Source organism: Pinus tabuliformis, chromosome 6 (assembly GCF_031772625.1).
Source record: "Pinus tabuliformis cultivar Carrire ecotype Pingquan chromosome 6, CPIR1, whole genome shotgun sequence".
In the NCBI taxonomy this organism is placed as follows: Eukaryota; Viridiplantae; Streptophyta; class Pinopsida; order Pinales; family Pinaceae; genus Pinus; species Pinus tabuliformis.
Window position 1 is genome coordinate 702,284,664 of NC_142292.1, and position 25,702 is coordinate 702,310,365.

General features: G+C 34.1%; 1 pseudogene; it reads right to left on the reverse strand.

Moving 5' to 3' along the window:
• Positions 1-267: 267 nt before the first annotated feature.
• Positions 268-807, reverse strand: LOC149260617 (DEAD-box ATP-dependent RNA helicase 53 pseudogene; annotated as a pseudogene).
• Positions 808-25,702: the final 24,895 nt, after the last annotated feature.

Sequence of the window (25,702 nt, forward strand, 5' to 3'; positions counted from 1 at the left end):
TTTAACAAAACAGCTGCGGGATCACTAAATGGCTGCGGGATCGCTAAATGGCTGCGGGATTGCAGAGTGTAGAAAGTGCAGTGAAATGGAGTGGCTGTGTGCGAACAAACTAAGAAATTTCTCCATCTCAAACTTCGGCTGAAAAATGGAACTGTGGAGTTTGAAACATGAAAACCAATTTCATACCTAGGAGTTTCAATCGCTGATCAAAAAGATTAAATTTATGCTACTAAACTCCTTCAAATATTTTAATGTCTCATCTAGTCACTAAGAGCGGTCTCCATAGTCTCCAAACCTGCTACTGGAACCTGTCTGAGAACTAGAAGACTCCCCATAGTCACTAAAACGGCGGGATCCAGAATCACCGAAACCACCAAATCTATCGTCTATTTCCTCTTTCATCCTAGCCAGCTCTTTAAACTTGGAACCTATATCACTTTCAATCATCTTAACTTTTCTAATCTGTTGGTCAGTATGGATAAGGATAGCATTACCCGTCCTACCAGCACGCCCTGTTCGCCCAGATCTATGCACAAAAATCTCTGAAGTTGTTGGGAGCTCATAATGAATAACCAGATCCACATTAGGAATATCAAGACCGCGTGCAGCTACATCGGTAGCAATCAGCACATTAAAAGGGCTCTCATGAAATCCAGCAAGAGTCTTCTCTCGCTGATTCTGTGAAATATCACCATGAAGAGGTTCACATGGAAGTACCCGACCCAGTGCCACCGACAGACTATCCGCATCTCGCTTTGTTTGAGTGAAAACCATACATTTGCCTAAATTGCTCCACCTTAGTTCCATTTCTTCCCAACATTTAACCGGCAGCGATTAATGACAGAGAGTCGTGTTTAATTGAAACACGTCTCTAAACAGGTGTAAAGTCATGTAATTTATTGTTTATGCCAGCATGTAATTGATCCTCATTAGAACTCTTTCCCTCAGGCACGCGGAGTTATTCAAACAACCAGTTAATAACCCAATTTTCACGCGCGGCAGTAAAAAACGGGCTTTAAAGAACCGAACATTTCTCCCAGACCACCATGAATTTTCCAAATCGGTTTCTGGGTTATCTAATTAACCCACCTGGAAACAAAACCCATGTTTTATTTTTTTGAAATTGAATGGCTAACTTTTTATTCAAGATTTTTAGCTACAGAGCTGTTCCTCAATTCCGCAGCCAGAAAAACCTCATTGTTCAAATCAGCCTATCTTTCTCATACAAAATCAGATTTTGATGATTTAAGTACCATTGGAAAGATCTCAACAAGATCTATACAATGAGAAATATATCATTAGAGTTTGAAATGGCAAATAATGAAATAAATTGCTGAAAAGAAGCAACATCAACTTGAGGCACTAATTCCAAAGAAGGTATAAATTCTTTTGATTTTTCCTTTGAGAACTTGTTTCATTAATACAAATTCCTAGTTTTGTGTGTAAATATCATAACTAGAGAGATTGGCCACCTCTCTCCTTTGATAATCTTACATTCCATTGCAGAAGAAGTATTAGTTTTTTTCAGGTTCCAGGAGGAAGGACAAATGACTACAAGGGAATGATGTCTCTCTAAGAGACCAATTTGTTTCATAAGAGGATGATCAGCAACAAAGAGGAAATATGCTGATGCAAAATCAGATCCAAACACTTGAAAAACTTTCAGATACTATTGTCTCCATCACATCCATCCATCACATCCATACTTCATAATAAACCATTCACCTCATTCCACTCCATATTTTCCATTTTCATTCACATACACTTTCCATCTATTTTTGTCCATTCATAACCCACCAATAAAAGCAAAAGGCTCATTCACATGCTTATTGCCCATTGTCATTTCTGTTCTCCATTGCCATTTTCCATTTTCACTTTCCATTCCTTGTCATTTTCATTCCGCAAATAAGCCCTGCTTCAATGCAAATTATTGAGTCCATAGTCCTTTGAGTCTAAGTTCTTTGTAAAAACACCTTGAGACTTGCATGCCTTAATGGCAAGTCCTCATGCTGACAAACAATGGGAATACATTAATGTCCCTTGTTCGTTAGATCTTCTAGGTGACTCGACATCAGCAAATTCATTCGTACCTAGCAAGATGTGTTTGGGCATCTTGACTCTCATTGTCATCAATGGTGAGAGTTCTCGTGTTGACTAGTGGCATCCATTAATGGCCACTAAGCCAACAATTTCCTACTATGTTCGACATTAGAACATCTTTTCACATAGTAGGAATTGTGCCAATGAGTTTTGAAGACATGAAGACTATTATTTTCAGCATTTTGGAGCAGATTCAGCAAGTTTTAGTAGAAGCAATAAAAAGCCATCTTATCTCTCTATCCATGACTCCTCTTGTACAGCCACTTGAAGAAGAGTATGATCAGAAGTTTTCAGCCACCACACACATACAACTCATCCATTCCAAAGGGTAAGTGAAGGTACGACATTTTCTAACTTTTAACCATAGAATTCCATAAAAAGCTAGAATGATACTTGTTGGAAAAACATTTCTCTTCCTCATTTCATAAAATTGCCAATACCATCAGTTGGGGGGGGAATACATTCATATTCATATCTTTCCATGTCCATAACATATTCAAGAGCTCACATACTTCCAACATATATTAATTATTGCATTGCTATTATGAGCATACAATGGCTTTTGAAAAAGTGCTTAAATGATAAATTGGATACAAACAAAATCATGGTTGTCACACAAGAACCAACCATCATGCAATCCAATAAAGATATACTTTGCAACAATAATCAAAATATCATTATGCAAAGTTCAAAGATCAAAATAGAAGGCAACAAAAAAAAAATAAAAAATGGTTGTAACACAAGAACCAACCATGTTGCAATTCAAGTAAAACACTTTGCAGAAATATGAAGTTATCAAATGATATCATGCAAAGTTAAGCCAAAGCTCAAGGATCAAAAGAGTCAATGTAATATATGTTGCATGAGGACATGCAATAGCTTCAGTTGGGGGGTATGTTGAGTCTTGAAAATGTCATTCATTTGCATTACACTTTCACTATTATGTCCATTATATCACTTCCATTTCACCTCCATTTCACTACTATGTCACCACATTCATCCCACTTTCATCATCATTGGGCTACCTTTATGTTTTTCCAATATTTATTATTTCTAAGCCTTTTAAGTGAATTTGTGGTTAAACATTAGAAAATAATGTGCATATGCTTATACCTAACAAATGGGTTGAGTTTGTTGACATGTGTAGGTTGAAAGGAGACTTCTAGAAGACCCTTATGTGGCACTCTAAGGCCAAATTCGAATTTGGTTGAAAAGAATCACGGGATCATGAGGATATGTGTCACATCTCCTAATTGTATTGTAACTCTAAAAGACATGTGTCTTATCAGTTCCTATTTTGATTAGGACTCTAGAGGTAGAGGGAGATATTCATGGATTATCATTAATGAGATAGCTCTCATCTTTTTGTATAAATAGGAGATCTCTCTCCTTCATTAGTTAGTCTCTTTTTAGTCTCTCTTTGGAGAGCTTTGTTGTACTTTGCACTTTTGAAGAAATTGAATAAAGCTTTGATGTTCTCAACATGGAAGGAGATGTGAAGTAGATGTCATAGAGCATATTAGGATGTAAGTAGATTAGATTTCATTTTGTAAATATTGCTTTGTAGAATGTAAGGTAGATTAGATTTTCATTCATGCAATTTTAAGTATGCTTTGATTTCATAGGTAGAAGGGGGCCCCTGCCTTGTACAGTTTGAATTATTGCATTTTATTTTCTCCCGGGATTTGTTTTTATGTTTATGTATTTGCTTTACAAACTAATGGTATTTGAAGTTGACAGGTTCAAGCTGCTGCCTTTGTTTTTATCGCTGATTTTTAGTCTTATTTCTCAAAGTTCTGCTAACACATGAATGATCTTTTATCATAAACTGTTATCTTTTAAGGATCAGAATACCACTAACTTGCAGTTGGCTTTGAGTGCTTTTTAGACTAATCTTTCACTACTTTCTAATCATACTTTGCATAGTACATATGGCTGAAGTAGAGAGTTAGAAAGAGCAAAACGTTATCACTAGTCTTTAAAGTAGATTTTCTCATTTTTAATCACTTTTCTAATTCAACTTAAGCTACTTTCTTTCCGTGCTTTACACAGTACATGTGTTTGAAGCAGCGAGTTAGAGAGAGATAATCATTATCTTTGGTTTTAAAAGTGACTTTCTTTTCTTTTATTTGCAGCAGCATGAATGGTGTCTAGTGCCATTGGAAGTGGTCATTTACTTTCAAGTCATTTCAAGTTCTTTGCTTTCAGTTTCATTTCAAGTTATTTCTTTCAAGCTCTTTCTTTGCAAGTTTAAAGTTTGATTACTTTCTAGACTTATTTCTAACTACTTCCTAATCGTGCTTTACACAGCACATGTGTTTGAAGCAGAGTTTTAGGAAGAGTTGAACATTATAACTGGTTTTTAAAGTGGTTTTTCTTACTTGTCACCTTAGAGCTTGATTACTTTTTGGACTTATTTCTGACTACTTCTTAATCGTGCTTTACACAACACATGTGTTTGAAGCAGAGTTTTAGGAAGAGTTGAACATAAACTATAAAACAACGAAGTAAGAGAAAGGTTAACTAAGCACATATAGTGCACCACACTTCATCAGTTTACGATACCCGGATTGATAATTTATGTAGAGCAATTTAAGACGTTAAATTGACTAAACACTTTATATGACAAATCAACTTGATAGTTGATCCCCACTACTTTGTAAAATTGAACCAAATCGGTTTACGAATGACTTGACACACCCATTTATTGCAAAATTTGACACATAGTTTTGATGCAGTGGGAATATTATTCCACACAAATGAATTTAATTTTAAATTTTTTCCTTTTCGTGGATGCAAAAATAATTTAATTACGAAAAACAAAAAATTTAATTCATAATGTGATAGGCACAACTGCGAAAAGAATTTTGTAAACTGGAAAAAAAAATATTTTGTCAATTAAATACTTATTACTATTATGCAATATTAGATTAAGTGTCCTTTTAACGAATCCCACCAAGTACTTCTTTGCAATAGAACATATGTGTGGAACAAATACGGGAAACGTTGATACCTTGTGTGTATCGATATATTGAGTAAAGATTTGTGCATGTACCTACACGATAAATTGAGTGTTTTATGTTAATAAGAGAACAAACATCGGAATGATTAAAAATATAGATGACAAAAAATTCCACTTAACATTAGGATTCATTCGAAATAAAAAAACCAATGAATTTGACTAAACTACACAAGTCAAGGAACGAAAACTAACACTATGTCATATACTTTCAACATAACACAAATGCATATACTATTACCTGCATCAAAACTGCTACACACAACACACTGAATAATTAGCAATCAAATAAACCAAAGCTAATCACAATCCACTAATTTAATATCAGCGTTATATGTGTCATAAGAAACATAAATTTACCATACAAAACAAGTTCAAACTAACTGTAATCATGATAATCAGCTAAGAAACTACCAAATGTGAACAAGAAACTGACAAAGGTGAATCAATTTAAAAGCTTGCAGTATTGTAGAGCTTCTGTATTTCTGCACTACTGCTATCATCCACGATTTAACATAAATGCCATTGAGACACCATTGAAGATGCAATATCAGCTTCAAAGATAACAATTTATGTAAGGAAACAGAAGCTCAGACAATACTCCAAGCTCTTAAATGAAATTTGCAAAGAGAAAATGCTACATGATCCGCTACTCGAAATACATAAATGATTAGAAAAGGCTCCTATCGATATCAACAAATAACTTCTTTCCTTCCTTAGCATCGACGATTTCAAAATTCTTGTCGATTATTTTACCTATAAATCACCACTTGTATGTCACAAAATCTCTGTATCGGAGATACAACTGACATCTAGATCTCTTTATCGTTCCAATATTTGTCATGTCATTAGTATTTATTATTATTATTATTATTATTATTATTAATTAACAATCTAATAATTAGAATGAAGTGAGTTATTTTTTCTTTCACTGCAAATAACTTTTTAACCTTACTATACTAGCTATTTTAAATGTTTGCAGATTCATTTCCCTAGAAATCATTGTCTGCCACTATTTTGGGTCTAAAACATGCTACAAATATAAAGTCACCATCCAGATTTTTTATCATCTTGATGTCTGTGCTCTAATTAATAGAAAACAAGCTTGTGGGTAAATACAAGTCCTCTCAACATCAATTCATTGACTTCACACTTTCCCACGCATTCGGAAAACCATATAATTACTAAAGCATCAAATCTAGAAACATGATTTCTGTATACTTTCAAAATAACACAAATGCATATGTGCAGGACTCCAAAGAAAATCCACCGGGCACAAAACTCTCAAGATTTCATTGTACGAACCTCTGCACTTCACACAATCTATTACAAACATGATTTCCAAAGCATTAGAATGTTAATACTAATTTATACTTTCAAAATAACACTAATGCATATGTACTCTAGAGCTAAATAATAAATTAAAAGATCCCTCTGTACTTCCCTCATTTTGCTCAAATCCTACACATCCCTCATTCTTCATATCTATTTGTTCTCCACATAACCAGTGCACACACACAACCACCTCAACAAAAAAATTTCTGCATAACTACTTCTAGACTTAATAACTCCCTTCGGCCAATCATTAACATTTGAAGTTGATATTAATAGATGTGGTTCCCAGATATCATGTGGAGGAATCATTCGTTGCGAAATATGTTCCTAAACAATAATTAAAGAAGATATTCGTATATATCATTTTTTAATAAATTCTGGACAAATATTTTGACATAGTGAAAGCTCTACTCACATGCATTTGTTCTCTACATGTGATTCCTCTAAAGAGAACAACCCATTGTGTGCAAAAATCTCTCAAGCTTTCATTGTATGAACCTTTGCACTCTACAAAATATATTAATAATAAAATAAGCACTAGTATTGTGCATAATATACTAATATCAGGATGCATTATAATTAAAAGATCCCTCCACACATCCCTTATTCCACTCAAATTAATTAGATATTTGTTCAAACCCCCCCCCCAAGGGGCCTACGAAAAAACCTACTGATGAGCCTCGGTATTGCAAAAACAATGTTGCAACTCCCAAGGCTACCAACTTCAATTATCAACTTGGGGTTCGTACAAAATTAATAGGTATCGACACTGTATGTGCAACATACAATGTGTCCTTCCTTTGAAGTCATGATGTAATGGAGTGAATGTAATAAACTCATAACCTAAACTAATTGCAGAAAATGAAATGCTCAAATGGAAACCTTAACTTATTGCAAGAAAGAAAGTACAAGGAAAGAAACCTATTCTAATTGCATAAATTAAATATCATGAACTAAATGTCAACCATCACATTTCAAAGAGTCTATATCCATTAATAGAGTTTATTGGATATGGTAATCAAGAAAACCATCAATGTATTATCCAATCCATAAATCTGTCCATTAGCCCAAATCATTGAAATGTTTTGCATGCGTAAAGATGAAAGTATTAAGTGGTCTTTAGTCTTCCCTAATCATTTATTGAGAATCTATGGGTCTTTATTTAACCCTTAGGGACAATAACCAAACTTCTTGAGCAAATCTGGGCAAGTATATACACACTGGAAGAGTACTACAGGAAACATCAGATTTACTACATGAAACTATAATTCATTGAATGAAAATGCAAATCAAATCCAAATTGGATGGGACAATTTTTTTTATTGACTAGGATTTCTTAGGTCTCCATTCCAAGTGGAATCACTCAAAAATACCTTTGTTAACCCATGCTAAAAATAACAGAAAATTACTAGTCTAAAATCTAGAAATTTGAGAATTAGTGAGCTAGTAAACCTATCAAATGCCTAATCTAATCAAGTGAAAGTGAAATGGGGTAGTTTTTGTTATTAACTAGAATGTTTTTGTGATCTAATGGAAGTTGAATCAACTTGATTGAAGCTCATTAGCATGCTCTAAAAAATATTAGAAATTTACTGTTATTTTCCACAAGGGACTTCCAGAAATCTAAAATTGGGAATAAACAAACTAATCCAAGTAGCTCAATGATTACTATGACCTTCCAAAGTTGTTCCAATGATGAAATGATGCTTGTGATTCTGCAAAATAACTTACTTCAACCATTTAATCCAATCCTACCACAAAAATCATTAATACTAAATGAAGAAATAGAAAGAAGACAAGAACACGAGATGCATGTGAATAAGAAGTGAAAAGAAGAAAATTAAATGATACAAAAGGGCTCTGAGGTTCTTGGGATGACCAAGCCCAAGGAAACTCAGAGTCCTATAATGGAGACCAATATTTAAAAGTTGAACACGTCACCAATATTCATTATTTCCATCAATACAATTAGATCCTTGCAAGAAATGAAAGTGGAGCTGCAAAAATACGATTTCTCTCCATAAGAAGACTAAAAAAAATCAAGCCCTAAAGGAAAATTAGACTTGGTACTTACACAAAATGATTAGGAAGCATTCCCCATGAAAGGAGGAAGGTTTCCCCACCAAAATCCCTTAATTGATGAATCTGGTTCCCAATACTAGGAATTTGCATTAAATGGCAGGGAACACATTCATAGATTTTCTCAATCATTGGATCTCCAAAATCAGTGCAATTATTTTAGAATATATTCTTGATTTATTATCTAATATTGATGGTCCTGTAGTAGGGAGCAAGTCCCTAATTATCTCCTCTTCCAAATCTTCATAATCTGCCCAATAAACTCACAATATTCCACAAAAATAAATAATATTCGGCACAAATATGGAATTATCCATAAACCTTCCTAATGAACATATTAAAGTTAAAAATAAATTATCTAATTTAAAAAAAGAGGTTTAATGTGTTGAAGGATGGTCAGATGGGCCTTAATTTATGTCTAATTTAGAGGCATGGGCCTTAATTTATGTCTAATTTAGAGGCCCATCATACCCCCTTGTTGAAAGTGTTGCTCATCCTCTGAGCAACTTAGTGACCTCATTGTGCCTCATTCATGGCCCTGGTGGCCTCTCTCTTATGCATTCCTCATTCCTTTCTCTTAAGAATCTTGGTCATAAGTTTTGTAAGGACAAGCACAAAATGTAGTTGTTCTTTTAATGATTGTTTAATAGTATTTCAAGCAAAAAAACATAACTTTCATCTTTGCAAGTGAAATCTGTTGGCTTGTAGATCCATTTCATTCATATCCTCTCCCTTGAAACTTTCATTCCATTTTCACTCATTTTTCCAAAATTGTTTGTGCATAGAAAAAATCACAATGTTTCTTGAGACCATTAGCTTGCCTTCTTCCCCTTTTTCAATATGGGTTCTTTAATATTTTTCTGTTTGGTAGGGTATTCTACATCCTTTTCCAACCTTCTACTACATTTTTCCACCATTTGGACACCTCTGAAACCTTCAAAACGCCTTTAGATGAGAACTAGGGCATCCTGTGGTAATTCCTGTAGTAACTACAAGAAACCCTGTAGCAACCTGTTTAAACCTATTTTGAGTAGAAATGATAGTGTAAGCCTAGGGTAGGCCCTCAACTTGACTTCCGTGCCTTTATCCCCTTTCTCTAACATCATTTTGGCCTTGGACAAAAGCTAGAAAGAGATTAGAGACCTGTAGGAAAGACTAATTTCATCACTGCAGTTTGAGTTCTATTTTGATGGTGAATGCCTTATTTTATTTTGTTGCCTTATTCTTCTCTTTTTTGGCCTAGATGATTGCTGAATGGCCTTGGATTTCTCTTTTTTGGCCTAGATGATTGCCAAATGGCCTTGAATTTCTCTTTTTTGATTAGGAATCTCTTAGGCAATTCCATTTTGGGGTTTAGCACAATTTGTTCCTTTCTTCCTTCTTGTAGCAACATTTTGTCTTCCTGTAGTAGTCATTCCTTTTCTTTTAGGGTTTTCTAACTATATGGGAGTGATGATAAATGATGTAGAGGGGTTGGAGGATGATGATAGGACTCAAAGGGAGTAGTGTAGGTTTGTGAAAATGGAGAGGATGTGCTATGTGTGTTTTTTTCAAGAAATTTTCAGGGTGAGATAGAGTGTAGGGTTTGTTCTTGAATATATATATATATATATATATATATATATATATATATATATGAAATGGAATGGACGGATGATTGATAGATAATGGATATGAAGTGGATGGAGGGCTTGGAGTGTTGTGGTGACTTGGCCTTTGCAGAAATTTCTTCTTTTAACTGTTGTCCCCATTCCTCGAAATCATCACCCTTCCTAATTTGGATTTTCCACATTGCATGAGTGAAGGAGTGAGATGCAATTAACTAGTTGAAGGTGGTTGAGACTACTGACCCATCCTTATTTTTTAAAACCTCATCTCTTATGAATTGACAACAAATTTATAACTATAATATGCTCAAGAGAAGACGTCAAAAATATAGCATACATGTACCTACCTGATGGTTGTTGGAGAGGCATGCATGCTACTGCTGAGTTGATGATCGGTCCATGGTCCTCTGGAGGTGATAATTTCCTTTGTTTTCTTCTGCACATGTCTTCAAGTTACTATGAGCAAGCTATCTTAGTCAAATCCAGCCTTCCTGGAGTGTTGGGATTGGCCATGGGTTATATTCACCTTCCCTATACCTTTTTCCACCATTAGACACCTTTCCCACACTTTATTTCACCTTCCGTACTTTCCTATAGCTTTTAGCCTGTTTCTTATGGTAAACTAGGACATCCTGTAGTAAAACAGGAAACCCTGTAGTAGCTTGTTTAAACCCATATCTCCCAAATGGTATATTCGATTGACCTAAAATTTTCTGAGAATGTTTCCATCATCCTTATGCACCTCCCCATAAAAAAAAGTTTGGCCAATGGATGCATGAATCTCGAGAAAACTTAAAAATGTTTGAAGTTGATGGAGGTCGATTTCTTGGAAACCGTGCAGTAGAATTTGCTGAAATTTGTTGGTCATGTTACTATCATCCATATGCATCTCCCCATAAAACAAATTTTTAAATGGATGCACGAATATCGAGAAAATTCAAAAATGGTTGTAGGTGATGGAGGTTGATTTCTCAAAAATTGTGCACTAGAATTTGTTGAAATCGCTTGAGCATTTTACCATCATCCATATGCATCTCCACATGAAACAAATTGGAAAATGGATGCATGGTTTTCAAGATATGACAAACATAATTTTCTTCTCTATGTATTTATGTTCCTTGTAGTAAAATAGAGCCTTCCTGTAGTATTTTAGGACAACAAGGAAAATTAATGGGAAAAGCTTGGGAATGATGGGTGGATGGTGAAAACAGATGACCTTGGTCCTTCTGAAGCATCTGAGAAGAGGAGGAGAAAGTCCAAGTTTGACTTCCTTTGACTAGAATTTTGACCAATTTTTTCTTTTGATGCCAACTTGTTTTTTTTACTTGCAGATGTTGGAGAGAACCTGCATTCATCAGAGAGATACATGGATTTTTTTTTTCCTATTTTTTCTTCTAGGCCTACTAGCCACCTCAATGAGATTTTTAACTAGTAGGTCTGCCTAGGCACCTCAAAGGAGGTTTTCACCTAGGATATTTTCTTTTTTCTTTTTTCTCTCTTTTTTTTTCCCAACCCATTAACCGCCTCATGGAGGTTTTCAATCAATGAGCCAATCTCAGGTGCCTCAAAGGAGGTTTTCACTTGATATTTTATTTTTTCTCTTATTTTTCATTTTTCATTTCTTTTCCTATCCTACTCTACTTGAAAAAAACAAAATCATTTTCAAGTGTAGGAATACTTCCAATGGAGCCATGTGCACATCAAGATGACAGATAAATTGATGTGTAGGCTTGCAATATATGATTTGACATGTACCTAAATTTCAGAGACCAAATTATTTGACTTTGAAAATATCAAGCATAGTTGAAGAAGAGAGTGATGCTCCATCTTGTTGATTTTCTGGAACCAAACCTCAATATAACTTTGATGCCCTTGGTTTTCTTGCTTATCTGGATCATTCTTCATGTCTTCTTCTACCATGACCTTCAAATCTTCCTCTTTTTGTTGATTGTTCTCTTGAATACATGGAGGATTTGGTGGTAACCATGAGGGAGCTTTCTCAATCTCTAATTTTGATGTCTTCTCTTCATCAAGTGCAGCCCATGATTCTTTGGTATTCTCTTATATATATATATATATATATATATATATATATATATCTATATATATATTATTATTATTATTATTTCTACATGTTGTCCTTCAATGGCATCAAGAGAATCTCTTTTTTGTAATATTATTCTTGAGCTGAGATGAATACCATTGAGATCAAGAGGAGATATTTGGAAGTGTTGTACCTCAACATTGTAAGTGGGTTGAGCTACTTCATTGTGTGGGTTTGGAAATGGTGGTACAAGTAGTTGAGTGGGAGTGGATATTTGAGATGGATGTGGTTGGGGTTATGGTTGTGGTGGAGGTGGATGGTAGGGATAACATGGAGTTGGGTATGGAGGATATTGAGGAAATATTGAGGATATTGTGGATGGCTCCCATAAGTTCCTTGCAAAACTTGTTGCCAAGATTTGTTTTGGAGTTGAGATGGACAAGGTTGCCAAGGAAGGGGTGAATTCCAACTACTTTGAGATGGATGTGCGTAAGCTTCAAATTGTGAATTAGGCTCTTGCATCATCTCAGGTTGAATAGGTTGCCATGGTCCTCTTGGAGCTACATAACATATATGCATTGACAATTGACTTGCTCCAGTGTCCTCTTGGTAAAATTCCTTCAACCTTGGTAATGAGGGGCAATATTTAACATCATGTGATTCTACATGGATAACACAAATATTAGCATCTTCTTTTTGTTCATTTTGTATTCTTAACATTTCTACGTGTTCACTTAGATTGCTAAGAATTTCTATTTTAAAGTTATCAAGAAAATTTCCAAGTTTAGCTTGACTTACCGATCTTCATGCTAATTGACTTACTCTTTCCCTTCCTCTTGATATGTGTTTGCATGTTTCACAAATTTCTTCAAATGATAATTGGTATACATCACCTCTACTCATGAGATCAAGGAGATCAATCCACTCATCCCTAATTTTTTGAAGTAAGAGGGTTTTTAGTATGTCTGGTCCTAAATGATGTAATTTTTCCTTCTTAACATTATACATGAACCTCTATATTAGATCATCAAGGCTCTCATCTTCTCTTTTATTCATTCTAAATATTTCTTCCTTAATATCATGATCTTTATATTTTTTTAGAAATATCTTTTGCATATCATTCCATGATCTTATTGAATTTGTCCCTAAAATCATGAACCATTTAAGAGCTCTATCCTTCAATGTCACCGGAAACAATCTCAATTTTTTAGTGTTTAATAAGTAACCATAAGATGTAGAAACAATTTCAAATTCAAAGAGAAAGGTTTCCAGATCTTCTTACCTTAAACCACAAAACTTTGGAAGAAAAGATGGAGGGATGTTCTTCATGTGCACACTAACATCAATATCTTGAATGGGAAATCCAAGAGGATCTTCTTCATTGTTATCATTTCCATCCATTTATTCTTCCTTCTCTTCCACCTCTTTTCTTCTACCCGCAAAAGTGGATGGTGATGTGGCTCTTACTGCACCACATGATCAAATGGGTGGGTGGGTTGGTGTTGGAGAAATTTTATGTTTTTATGATTGAATGAAAACTATAATGCAATGCACTTTTCTTTTTTTGAAATGAAATATGACTAATGATTTTTTTTTTTTTTTGCAAAAGGTAAAAAGAAATGAATCAACGAAGGAAGAAAACAATGCATACTTTGACACCTCCATGCCAACGACTCCAAAAAGTGATGAGCTTCGGTATTGCAACAAGAATGTTGCAACTTCCAAGGCTACCAACTTCAATTATCAACCCGGAGTTCATAAAAAAATAAGAGATATCAACATTATATGTGCAAGATACAATGTGTCCTTCCTTTGATGTCATGATGTAATGGAGTGAATGTAATAAAATCATACCTTAAACTAATTGCATAAAATGAAATGCTCGAAATGGAAACCTTAACTTATTGAAATAAAGAAAGTACAAGGAAATAAACCTATTCTAATTGCATAAAGTAAAGATAATGAACTAAATGTCAACCATTACATTTCAAAGAGTTTGGATCCATTAATAGATTTAATTCGATGTGGCAACCAAGAAAATCATCATTGTATTATCCAATCCATAAATCTGTCCATTAGCCCAAATCATTGAAATGTTTTGCATGGGTAAAGACACAAGTACTAAGTGGTATTTAATCTTCCCTAATCATTTATTTAGAACCTAGGAGTCTTTATTCAACCCTTAGAGGGACAATAACCAATCTTCTTGAGCAAATATGGGCAAGTATATACATGCTGGAAGAGTACTACATGAAGCAAAAAATTTACTTCAGGAAACTATAATTCAATGAATGACAAAAAAAATCAAATACAAATTGGATGGGACAATTTTTTTATTGAATAGGATGTCTTAGGTCTCCATTCCAAGTGGAATCACTAAAAAATTCCTTTGTTAACCTATTCTAAAAAATAGCAGAAAATTACTAGTCTAAAATCTAGAAATTCAAGAACTAGTGAGCTAGTAAATCTATCAAATGCCTAACCTAATCAAGTGAAAATGAAATAGGGTAGTTTTTGTTATTAACTAGAATGATTTTGTGATATAATGGAATTGGAACCAAATCGATTGAATCTTGTTAGCATGCTCTAAAAAATAACATAAATTTATTGTTATTTTCCACAAGGGACTTCTAGAAATCTAGATTTGGGAATAAACAAACTAATCTAAGTATCTCAATGATTATTATGACCTTCCAAAGCTGTTCCAATGATGAAATGATGCTTTTTATCCTGCAAAATAACTTACTTCAACCATTTAACCCAATCCTACAACAAAAAATCATTAATACTAAATGCAGAAATAGAAAGAAGGCAAGAACACGAGATGCATGTGAATAAGAAGTGAAAGGAAGAAAAGTAAATGATACAAAAGGGCTCTGAGGCTCCTAGGATGGCCAAGACCAAGGAAAATTAGATTCCTATGAAGGAGACAAAGATTTAGAAGCTAAACATGACACCAATCTTCATTATTTCCATCAATACAATTACATCCCTGCAAGAAATGAAAGTGGAGCTACAAAAATATGAGTTCTCTCCACAAGAAGACCAATAAAAATCAACCCCTACAGGAAAATTAGACTTGGTACTTTTTATAAAATGATTAGGAAGAATTCCTCATGAAAGGATGAATATTTCCCCACCAAAATCCCTTAATCAGCGGATATGGTTCCCAATACTAGGAATATGCATTAAATCACAGGGAACACATTCCTAGATTTTCTCAATCATTGGAGCTCAAAAATCTGTGCAATTATTTCAGAATATCTTATTTATTTATTATTTAATATTGGTCCTCCTGTAGTAGGGATCAAGTCCCTAAATTATATCCTCTTCCAAATCTTCATAATCTGCCCAATATTCTCACAATATTCTACAAAAATAAATAATATTAGGCACAAATATGAAATTATCTGTAAACCTTTCTAATGAACATATTAAAGTTAAAAATATATTATATAATGCAAAAATAGAGGTTTAATTTGCTTAAGGATGGTCAGATGGGCCTTAATTTATGTCTAATTTAGAGGCCTGTCACCTACAACCGCATCAATTTTTGCATCATTGAGCAGAGAACTAACATAACAGTGTCCCGCAACCGCATGCCACACGGATTGAAAACAAAATTGATTTAATATTACATAATAAGAGTAGTTTTTATAGTTAAATGATTACGATACTTGTTAAAAAAAATGATAAAAGCTCTCTCTACATCCCCGTCAGTGTCAGAGAACCCCTGTCTATGCAAAGGACCCCCAGTTCTCCCGCACATACTCCGTCCTCTGCAAAGTAATAGTTCTGCACAACAAACCCTATCAATTATCACATTGTTTATAAGTGTCATACCACTCATTATGCAAAGGACCCCAGTTCTCCCGCACATACTCCATCCTCCGCGCAATAAAACATAATAATTTAATTCGACATGTGTTGTGCCCCTGCACAGTCAATGCAACTTGATTGTGAGGAAAATTTTATAGTCCTTGGAGACGCAAGGAATAATAAATTAAAATATAACCATCATTAAGCATACATTAGAATATTATATGGGGATGCAAAATATTGTACTATTGTTCTTGCACTTTTGAAAGAGAAAATCCTATGATAACCATGTGAAAATAATTAAGTTGTTTTATTTTTATGGCGTTGATTTTTTTAATAGTTTATTTTTTTCTCTTTTGTTAGTAAAATTTTTGGGTGTGTTCATGTGTGTTAGGTCCCTATAATACTAGTGTATCCCCCTTATTGTTATTGTTGTGCCCTTACATTATTATTGTTATGTAGGTTCTGATTATATTGCGACCCCTTAGACTCCTATATATACAAAGGAGGTATTGTCATTTGTATCATCCAAGAATTGTTCATTGATGCAATTCAAAGGAGGTTTCCCCCTCGAAGATGATAATTTTTAAGTCGTTGATCTATCTTTTATGTGAGTTGGTTGCATAACATTTGGTATCAGAGATTTGGATTCTAGGTTTTAGCTTCTTCAAACAAGTCATATTGGAATGTTCGCTATAATTTTTTTTATAAGAGGCTTAAGAAGTTGAAATTTTGAACAAGTGGAGACAAAATCTTGATGAACTTCATGTAAAACTTTCGGAGCTTGGTTCCCTATATTTTCGGAGATATGATCTGAGGAAGTTAGGGTTTTTGCAGGCTCCAAAATTCAATCTCAAATAGGTGGCCTATGGACAATCGTCATAAATTTTGTTTTAGGCATCGGATTTGAATTCTATAAAAAGTGGCTAAAATTGCACGAACTATAGCTTTTCTTGTATCAATTTCAGGGTTGAAGGTTGAAACAGGGACATGTGGCATCCTGTAAAAATTTGATCTACTGAACTAGTCCATAATCAGGCCATCGTGGGAGATTTTGCATAACTATTCCTTCAAGAAACAAATATCGATCATAATTGTGGGGTTCAAAATAAGAATTAGAGAGGTACCACATGAATAAATTTCAGAACTTGGAGATCGAAAATTACATAGTTACAACCTTTTCAAGATCGATCTCCTAAAAGCAAGAAAAATGTGTATATTGTTTGTAAAAATTGCATAACTTTTGTTTTAAAAAACAATTTGAAGTTACTCCAAGGGAATATTGAAGCATAAATATCAGTATTGGGTTCTAAAATGCCTCCTAAGAAAAATAATTCTACGCCCATTAAGAACTCAGAAAGCTCTACTATGACGCATGCAGAGGAAGAATTGCAACATGATATATCAAAATTACAGGACCAAGTGCAACAAATTTCGCTCTCACAAAGAGAAATCAAAGATAAATTAAAAGGTGACATGGATAGTTTAAAAGGCGACATGGATAGTTTAAAGGTGACATGAATGGTTTAAAATCAGACATGGAAGGTTTGACAAAGTTGTTGCAAGAAAGGCTTCCCGATGGTGAAAAGGAAATCTAGGAAAATCATGATGAGGACAAAAGGAATATGAATTGTGATTTTAGAGACTCCAATGTGGGGTTTAAGGACCACCACATTCCAAATATAGATATGAGGAAGATTGATGGCAAGGATCTGGTAACATGTAACATGGATACTACATATGTAGCAATATTTTAATCTACAAGATGTGCAACCCTTGAAAAAGGTACATATTTCATATTTATATTTAGAAACCAATAAGTTTGTAAGGTATAGATGGCTTTGTTATCGTAAACCACTTGTCACCTGGTCAATTTTTATGGAGGAAATTACAGAAAATTATGAAAATACAAAGAGAAACACCTTCTTTAGTTAATTGATAAATCTCAAACAAAAGGGTTCAATGGCAGATCACATTGAAGACTTCAAAAAAATGAATATTAGGGTAACCGATATTCCAGAGGAGCATATGATTGATGTATTCATAGGGACTTTAAAAGATAACATCCTACATGAAGTTCACCTTTGAGAATCTGAATTAGTGGAGAAGGCATTCAGGGTGGCAAGAAAATTTAAAAGAAAAATTATGGCAACAAGGAAGTCTACCACTCACAACTATAAAGATGGAAGTGGCATTGCTCATAGTCTTCCATAATATACAAGGTTGGCACCACAAAAATTGGAAAAAAAAATGGAAAAGGGGCTTTGTTATAGTTGTGATAGCAAATACACTAAAGGTCATAAGTGTGTTGAGAAGAAATTATTCTACATAGATTTTGAAGAGGAGGAAGAAAAGGAACAAGAAACATCAAAAGAGGAGGATATACACTAGGAACCAGCCCTAGAGAAAGAAGAAATGAATCCAACCATATCTTGTAATGCATTGGCAAAAATTACCACTCCTCAAATTCTCAATATAGAAGGATATATCAATAAGAAAAAGGTAATAATGTTGATTGATTTGGGTAGTACCCATAATTTTATTCATTATAAGATAGCCAAGGAATTGAATTGCTTCCTATATCTAGCACTAGAGTGTCAAGTGATGGTTGCAAATGGAGGAACTATAAATTTCTCTAGAAAGTGTCATAATATCAAGCTAACCATGGGGGGTTATGTATTGAATGGTCCAATTCTTTCCATTCCAATGGGCGGTGTTTATGTTGTACTAGGAGTCCAATCGTTACAATCTTTCGAGACAATAACTTTCAATTTTCAAGAAATTTTCTTGATTTTTTTTTGGGAAGGAAAGGAAGTTGAATTAAGGGGTATCATAAGGAAACCGGGAAAGATAATCATCTCTAATGGCATGAAAAATCTTCTCAAGAAAGAACAACGGGGCGTAATTCACAAATACGCTCACTAGGGGTTCAAACATCAAAATTATCTATTTCTCCAGATCTCCAAAAAGTCTTGGAGAATCATTCCAAGGTGTTTGAGACTCCCAAAGGCCTCCCACATATTTGTGATCATGATCATATGATTCACTTGATTCCATGAAGTGTTCCTCCAAACATCAAGCGTTATATATATCCTTATGCCCCAAAGAGTGAAATTGAATGTATGGTTGCAGAAATGCTAGAGGCTGGTATAATTCAACCTAGTCAAAGTTCTTTCTCTACTCCAGTAGTATTGGTACACAAGAAGGATGGATTGTGGAATATGTCTAGATTATAGAGATCTCAAAAAGCTCACTATTAAAGATAAATGTCACATTCCTGCCATTGATGAAGTTTTGGATGAATTACATGGAGAAATTTACTTCACCAAGTTGGATCTTCGTTCAGGGTATCATCAAATTATAATGAAGACTAAAGACATTCAAAAGTCATGAGGGTCATTATGAATTTTTGGTCATGCCTTTTGGCCTTATTAATGCACCTTCCACATTTCAAGGTTTTATGAATTCCATTTTCAAAACCTTCCTTGGAAAAATCGTGATAGTATTTTTTGATGATATACGAATCTACAGTAAGTCTTGGAAGGATCATGTTCAACATGTTGACATGGTGCTCAAACTATTGGAGGAGAAACAATTATATGCAAAAACCTCCAAATGTTTCTTTGGAGTACAGGAGGTGGAATATTTGGGTTGTATTGTATCTCATGAGGGTGTTAATGTAGACACTAACAAAATTAATGTCATTAAGGAATAAAAAATTCCCACAACCATAAAGCATCTTCAAGGATTTCTCGGGCCTCTAACATCATTACTGAAGAAAGATGCATTTTCTTGGACTTCAGAAGCACCAAAGGCCTTTGAGCATCTTAAATAGGCAATGTGCCAAGCATCGGTCTTAGCTACGCTAGACTTCACAAAAACATTTATTGTGGAATGTGATGCTTAAGGAAATGGAATTGGTGTTGCTTAAATGCAAGACGGAAGACCCATTGATTTTGAAAGTCGTCCAATCAAAGGAAATTATTTACAAAAAACTAGTTATGAGAAGGAAATGTTGGCAATACTACATGCATGAAAGAAATGGTGACCTTACCTAATGGGAAGACACTTCACGATAAAAATAGATCATGAGTCTTAAATAATTTTTGGAACAAATATTATCTTCAAAAGGGAAGCAAAAATGGGTGAAAAAGATGTTGGGTTATGACTTTGAAATCATCTACAAAAAATGGAAGCAAAATGTTGTTGTTGATGCACTCTCAAGAAAAGATGAGGATATGGAAGCATTGTTTTGTTCCATTTCTATTATCAAACCTAAGTGGATAACCGAAGCAAGGGATGAATGGAAGAATGACGAAGAGATGTGTTCACTCATTTAAAGTTTGCAGCAAGATACCAGTATATCTTTGTAAGAATTCCCAACTCAAACAAAATATTATTTTGGAATTGCACACATATCCCTTAGGAGGGCACTTGGGATTTCTTAAAACTTACCATAGGGTCAAGAATGTTTGTGGTAGAATGTTTGGTTTTCCAACAAAATAAAGTTGAGACAATTAAGACCTCGAGTCTATTACAACCTTTAGCCATTCCAAGTCAACATTAGGAGGTCTCAATCGATTTTATCATAGGTTTACCCAAGTCTAAAGGAAAGATTGTCATCATGGTGTTAGTTGATAGACTTACCAAGTATGCACACTTTTGTGAATTATCCTTTTAAAGCCAATAAAGTTGCTACTGCATTTGTGGAAACAATTCAAAAGCTTCATGGAAATCCAAAGATTATAGTAAGTGACAAAGATCCCATTTTCACTAGAAACTTTTGGACATAATTGTTTTCTTGTCTTGGTACTCAATTAGCTCATAGCTCATCTTATCATCCTCAATCTGATGGGAAAACTGAGATAGTGAACAAACGTTTGGAAGGATATCTTCATTTCTTTGTATCTGATAAAAAAACATAATGGGTCAAGTAATTACCTCTAGATGAATGGTGGTATAACACTTCCTTCCATACTGCAACAAAAATGACCCCATTTATGGCACTTTATGGATATCATCCACCATCCATCACATCATATTTAAGAGAAAATTCTAAGGTTCAAGTAGTGGAAGATCACATTGAACATCAACAACAAGTTCTGCAACTCTTAAAGGATAACCTCACTCTGGCACAAAATCAAATGAAACAACAGGCATATCAGCATCGCAGTGAAAGAATGTTTGATATAGGTGATTGGGTATTTTTATGGCTATAACCATACAAACAAATTTCTCTCAATCAAGCTAAGAAGGATAATAAATTATCACCCAAATACTGCAGTCCTTACAAGGTGTTGCAAAATATTAGTACTATGGCATACAAATTGGACCTGCATGCATCTTCCCAAGTACACCTAGTTTTCCATGTTTCATGCTTAAAGAAGGTTATCAGTGACAAGTTTCCAGTTAAAATAGTGTTGCCAAAACTAGACAAAGAAAGAAAAATCATATTTGAGCCTGAAGCAGTCATAGAAACAAGAACCCGACAGCTACGAAATCAATCAATTTCATAGTATCTCATTAAGTGGAAGAGCTTACCCATTGAAGATTCCACATTGGAGGATGAGAATTTTACACAGATGCATCCATAACTACTCAAGTGTTTAGGACAACACTTTTTTGAAGGAGAGGGGCATGTTAAGTTCCTATAATACTAGTGTACCCCCCTTATTGTTATTGGTGTTCCCTTGTGTCCCCCATATTGTTATTGTTGTGCCCCATAGAAGCCCACTATTTTTATTGTTGTGCCCTTACATTATTATTGTTATGTAGGCTCTGATTATATTGTGACCCCTTAGACTCTTATATATATAAAGGAGGTATTGTCATTTGTATCATCCAATAATTGTTCATTTATGTAATGTAAAGGAGGTTTCCCCCTTGAAGAGGATAATTTTTAAGTTGTTAATCTATCTTTTCTGTGAGTTGTTGCATAACAATGTGTACCCTACGTTGACATTTGGTATCATTTTATGATAATTTAAAATTATTTACATGCCATGGTGCTTATGTCAACATGGGTAACTGATCATGTTATCACTCAGAAATTTGCGTGGCTGTGGAAGGAAATAACTAAGGTAACCTCAAACCAATTTTAGGTTGAAGTTGGACCTTCAAACCAAATATGGATCTCTCTGTAAAACTCAACTACCCTATGGTCACTGTAGTACAAGGTTTTTTTCAATTGAGTTCAGGTGGCTAGATTTAGATGTATGGATGAATAGGTTGGGTATTCTTCAAAACCATTCGGCATGGATTCTAGCTATTAAACAAATGAGATCACAACTCCAATGAGCAGGTTGTACAAAGCATGACAGTAAAAAATCCTTTGACTGTTTTGGAGATTAGAAGAAAGGGAACTGAAGGAAACAAAGTTTATAAATGGTTGGAGCAAGAAATATTAATGATTGATAATTTAAGAGAGGATAATCAATGAAATCCAATCTCATAAAATAACATTCTCAGACATGGAAGAAGACAATTATATAATAGAGAAAATACTGACAAGGGAAGAAACACATGAATTTCCTACTAACATCTCATTAAACATTGTGAATACATTCAAGATTTCTCAAATATATTTGGACTACAAGTGTTTCTCAAATAAAATCCAACCTCTATTACATATTCATAAACTGTTTATATAGTGCTTTACATAATAATTTGCAAAATAATAGTCCTCACATAATTACAGAAACAGAGATATTCTAAATATCTTTCAAGTTCATGTATTCAAAATATAAACTTAAAAATATCTTGTATGTCATACAATAACTATAGGAAAATATGCTTGCATTCAGGCAAAATAAATATCTGTCAATTGCCTCCCTTGAAAGTAGAACAGGTCCTAAAACTATAGTTTTAACTTTTCTGCTAATATAATAGGTTTCTCTGCAAAATTCGTCAAAATTGCTTCTTCATTCTTCTTCAACTCTGGTAGAAAATCTTTAGCCTTCAAATATGGAAATTTGTTTATTAATGTTGATCCTCTGCCTTTTAAATCTGGAGTGGTTGTAGTTGTTTTCACACAAGCTTGTTGATTATCCATTCCAAACTGCAATCCCTCTTTTCCTGCAATTCAATAGTTGCTGACTCATCCACCTTCAATTCTCTATATTGTCTTATCGAAGAAGTCTTTTCTTTATTGTTTCACCAATATTCCTTGGCCTTTTGCGCTTTACTCCTTGTAGTTTCCGACCCATTCATCTCTTAACACTTCCGTGTTATATTATTAGAGCTTTACGCATCAAGAATTTTTAACTAAAATATGTTGCAAAACAATGAGTTTCGATGTTCCCTTGGTCCCCTTTTGTTTAGCCCTTTCCTGCATTTCTTTTCCATAAGACCAAGGCTTGTGACCATCAGCCTAGCCTTGAGGTGCTAAGGCTTTTATTCGTTGTGAGGCTATTTTCCTTTGTTAATTTCTTAGATCCTATGGTTACTTTGAGTTTTAACGACTGCGCGTCATCCCCAACATCGAAGCCCCCTCTCATCGAAACTTTTTCAACTGGAAAGTATTATAAAGCTCCAATATCCTTCAACCTACGACTTTCGATCTCTGACTATGACATCATCATTGCCATGTGGCACCTCGTGAGTGGTGACACGTGTAACCCTAATTTTCACCCTTAGGACCCCTCAAAACACCAAAACTGCCCTTTCACGTGTATGTCGTACCGCCATGTCATGTTGACATCAGATGCCACGTAGATTTATCATAGCCAATTGTATTCCGCCACACGTCCCGCTAGAGGAGAGAGAAAAGGCTCGTCTTGACTTGGTTTTGAGGTGAATTTATTTGTAAGTTTATTTCAGCATTCCCCGATGGTTTTAACACTATAGAGATTTTTCTTGTTTCCAGTTCACATATCACAACATTTGAAAGTTGTTACCCATCTGATTCACTGATTGTTGATTTTTTATCGCCATAGTCCTCTGCTATTGCGATCGCCGATGTGCGATCGCTGCGATGTGTGATCATCACGATGTGTAAGATCTGCCGACATGCAATTGTGATATCTCTTGGATATTTGATCATCAATCACCGATGTGCCCCAGACCTTTGATCGCCGATATGTTCTTTCCTTCCTTTCAAAGGCTTTCAAACCCTTAAACTTTAACAAGCCATATCTTTTGATCCAGAAATCCATTTTTTAACTTCCACCTACCATTGGAAAGCTTGTTCAGAGAACTTTCCAATGAAGAGGGTCTGATGTAGACCTCGAGTCCTTCTAATTCTTGGAAAACGACTGCAAACTTCTCTGCTTATTTACTCAAATTTCGAAAAAATGTTTACAGTATTGCTATCAAGAAATCTTCCCTGTTTATTATAATTTGAAATACTGACACTACAACTGTCATCATTTTCCAAAAAATATTTAAAAATGTGAAAAATTTATTGTGATAATAGATCCCTTTCTAACATTTATAAATTAGTTATAAGAGTGGTTTTCTACTTGCTCAATGTTTCCTCCATGACCTTTTCATACCCTTTACTTGACCACACCTTTCTAACATATTTTATAATTGATTATAAGACTAATTTATCTCTTGCTAAATCATCCCTCCATACCTTTTGTATGTGGAAAAATGTCTCTTAGAAAATTATTGACTAAGAGTATTTTTGTGTTGGCAATTACAATAATAAAAAATCATTTTAAGCAATGATTATGTGCAAATAAAGGTGTTTTATTGTTTATGGGACTTATTTTCTATTTACTTATTGTTTATGCGGCTACATTCGTGTTGGGTCTTGGTTCAGATTCATTACATGTCATGGTGCTTACAGCAATAAGATTATCCATTCCCTTCTCTCCCATTGACCTATTTCCCCACACTTCCCATTCTTTTTAGTTCTTCAATTACTAAACATCATTTTAATTTCACATTATCATACATAAAAAAATGAGCTCTACAAAATTGTTTATACATAACAAATGACTCTTATTTGTGCCATATCGATTTACCATGCATGCTTGGTTACGAGGGTTAACCTAATAGCTTTGGGTTTTCCCTTTTAGCACATAGTGGGAAACTTCCCACTATTTATCAAAAAATAATTTGTATATATGGACTTCCTTTCATTAACAAAATTTAAAATTGGGTACAAAATATTGGTGCTTTCAAATTACGTTACAACTATAAAAGTTAACTCAACAATTATAATCTATCTATAAGATGTATGGATATAAAAAAAATGATTTCATTGATATAAATTATTTGAAATTGTTTTTACAACTATAAAATCTCATTTCATTGTTCCATTTATAACTAATAAAAGAGATGTTGGTTATTTGGTATCTAGATATGTACGAAAAAAAAAAATTTATATTAACCTTAGATATATTAATTCTACTTAAATAATAACAATAATAATAATTACTATTATTATTGTTGAATAAATTTGATGGCTAAATGTATTTAACTTTATGTGATGGTGATAGTGTCGTCCACAAAATTATGTGCCTCCTAATCTTATAACATTAAAAAATTTCACTGCCACTCTTAATTTCAATGTTCTCGGTTGTAGTTCCCTTATTAGTCTTGCTAGCAATATTTTATGATTGATTTAGTCATAACATTGTGGCTGCAATGTTATACTATGTGAGATTCTTGTTATGGCTGCTAGAGCTATTTTTTTATTGGTTTCCTTGATTATATATATTGAGTTGTTACTATGAAACTCTACCTCCTCAT